Source organism: Peromyscus californicus, unplaced genomic scaffold (genome assembly GCF_007827085.1).
Source record: "Peromyscus californicus insignis strain IS unplaced genomic scaffold, ASM782708v3 Scaffold_11__1_contigs__length_118956290, whole genome shotgun sequence".
In the NCBI taxonomy this organism is placed as follows: Eukaryota; Metazoa; Chordata; class Mammalia; order Rodentia; family Cricetidae; genus Peromyscus; species Peromyscus californicus.
The window spans coordinates 38,087,013-38,089,887 of record NW_026294402.1 but is presented as its reverse complement, the minus strand read 5'-3'; the positions used below and the strand labels follow the sequence as shown (position 1 = coordinate 38,089,887).

Sequence of the window (2,875 nt, the reverse complement as noted above, 5' to 3'; positions counted from 1 at the left end):
TCTTGATTCACCTCTGTCTGTGTTCTTGTGTCTCCATCTCCAATTAGGAAGCACACGAGAAGTCCTGGAGTTCCCAGAGGGTATTCAGACAACTAGACACTAGGCAGTGAGTGACCTTAACCATTCACAGTTAAGCCACGCACTCACTACCAATGACCCCAGCTAGACAGGTCTCCAGCTCCAAGTCCCCTTTCCTGGAGCCCAGTACCTGTGGCTGGTTGATATTCAGTGCTGGCTGATATTCAGGCCGGTGTGAAGGAGAGGAACTTGGCATGGAAAGAGAGTGATCTTAGTGATTGTGGTGAAAACATTCTGCCTTTCAATTTTATAATTACATCCACTTACTCTAGACCCCCCAACAAGGTTCCCAAAAACAGCGAGCCGACTTCTCTCTACTAACAATGAAAACCCCAAGGTCCAAGGGATTAACTAAGAAAGAGGGCCCAAGACCACAGAGGAAAACAAAAGCCACAAAAGGCCGTTGACTGAAGGCCCCAAATAAAAAGAAACACTGTATCTATGTTTGAGATGATTTCATCTTGGAAAGATATCTATTAACCCGAAATTAATTTCTACATTCAATTAAATTCCAGCAGGAATTTTAGGGAATTAAATTGATTATAAAATCTACATGGGAGAATGGAGAGCCACAAATAGCTAATCCAATTTCAAAAGAACAAAGGAACAACACTTGGGCTGTGGATCTTCAAGATGATTACAAAGTCAAAATAATAAAAGCAGAGTATTATTGTCAAAGGACTGGATAGGCAAGCTGAGGGAACAGGGCGGGAGACCGGAAACAGATGTAGACATACGTAAATAAACTCATCTAACAAACAGAACTAAGGCTAAGTAAACAAGGCGGTGAAAGAACTCAGCAGACGAGCATTCCAAGCAGGCAGAAGGGAGGGCTGCTTAGTGAAGAGTCTCAAAGAAAATGGCCCACTTCTTTGGAAATAAGTTAAGCTGGGTTCATACTCTATATTTAAAAAAAAAAAAAATCCAAATGGATAAAGACTTAAATGTGAAGAGAAAAATTATAAATACAAATATAGGAAAAAGAACTGAAAAGGACTCTGTGTTAGAATTCTGCCCTCACTCCAGCTGCATGACTGCACATGCGCAGTTCAGGAGTTAAGCAAAGGGTCTTGTGTCTTATGTCATCACTGTGCGCTGGTGTGCGCTGGTGACTATGTGCGTGTGCGCCACGTGGTCACTCAATCAGCGCATGCGTAGTGTAGCTCTGTAAGCCTGCCTATGCATGTTCCCTGGGAACCCTTAAAAAGTCGGATGCAGACTCTACCTACCCTCTCTCTCTGTTCTGCCCCCCTCCCCATCTTTCCCCATCTCTGCACGTGCTCCTTTCCGAGGCCTGGTTCTCTTGTACCCCCTCCACCCCTCTTCCTCCTAATAAAGCTCTAAAACTGACACTGGGTTCTGTTCTGTTGTGACCGTGACCTTTCCGAGTGGTAACCAGCGCCGTTTATTATTCGTTTCACTCTGGACCTCAGAGTAAGTGTTTCTTTGAAAAGATTTTTTTAAAAAATACATGAAATTCACCAGGCGGTGGTGGCCACGCCTTTAATCCCAGCACTCGGGAGGCAGAGGCAGGCGGATCTTTGTGAGTTCGAGGCCAGCCCGGTCTACAGAGCGAGATCCAGGAAAGGCACAAAACTACACAGAGAAACCGTCTCGAAAACCAAAACAAACAAAACAAAAACCAAAAACCAAAAAAACCCCATGAAATTCAAGGCACAAAAATAAATGGATTTGATCACTTCAACATTACAGACTGCCATTAAAGGAGATTAAACAAACAAAACAAAAACCACTATCGTGGCATGGTGGCATACGCCTTCAATCAGGAAGCAGAGGCGGGTGGATCTCTGTGAGTTCAAGGCCAGCCTAGTCTACAGAGTGAGTTCCAGGACAGCCAGAGCTACATAGTGAGGCCCTGTCTCAAAAACGAATAAACAAACAAAAAACTCACTGTACACACAGTTAACAAGGGTTGATAGAGTAGGGGTAGATGTTTTTTCAAACTTTAAGACTGACAAAGATTAATATCCAGCATTTATTTTGAAAACCTGCAAGTCAAAAATTCACAAAAATCCAGCGGGGGAAGAAAGATTTAAAAGGCCATCCCACAGAAGCCGACATTTGAATAAATAACAATCATACAAAGACTTCCTCAGTTTCTTTGATACAATTAAAACAAGAAGGTAGAGTTTTTAACCCCTTGGATTCGAAATTAGAAAATTGGAGTCCTATCAAGCGCACCTGAGCCAGCCTGTGTCCTCCTTCAGGAATGGGAGGGTAGAACATGGCGGCTGTGTGGCTCATGTGGTAGAGCACTTGCCTAGCATGCGCCAAGCCCTGGGTTTGATACCAGCCCTTGGAGTGGTGACATGTGAGTGTGATCCCAACACTTAGGAGGTGGAGGCGGGACAGTTAGAAGTTCAAGGTCATCATCAGCCATATATGGAATTTGAGAGTAACAGGAGCTACATGAGACCTTGCCCTAAACATATAAAACAAGTGCTGGCTTCTGTAGCCTGTGTAGCACACACTGGAATGATACAGAGAAGATTAGTGTGGTCCCTGTGCAAGGCTGACACAAATCTGTGATGCGTTCCATATTTTTAAGTAAAAACAAACCCTGTAACAAAACAAACAAAACACAGCTCTTGTGGGTGAGGAAATACCAGGCGCAGACAAAAGCAGTGAGCAATTACTACATCTTCCTCTAGCAGTAGGGAAGCTCTCTCAAGCAACCCAGAGGCAGAAAATGTCAGAGACAGAGTGGAACAGATAGCATGAAACCATTTACATAAATTTCAAAAACACAGGGGACACTATGCTTTTAAAGATTGCC

General features: G+C 43.6%; 1 non-coding gene across 1 annotated transcript; it reads left to right on the top strand.

Annotated features, from left to right (window-relative positions):
* Positions 1-2,541: 2,541 nt before the first annotated feature.
* LOC128105621 (U6 spliceosomal RNA) lies at positions 2,542-2,644 on the top strand. The gene has a single exon (XR_008216424.1). It is a non-coding gene; the product is annotated as a U6 spliceosomal RNA (small nuclear RNA).
* Positions 2,645-2,875: the final 231 nt, after the last annotated feature.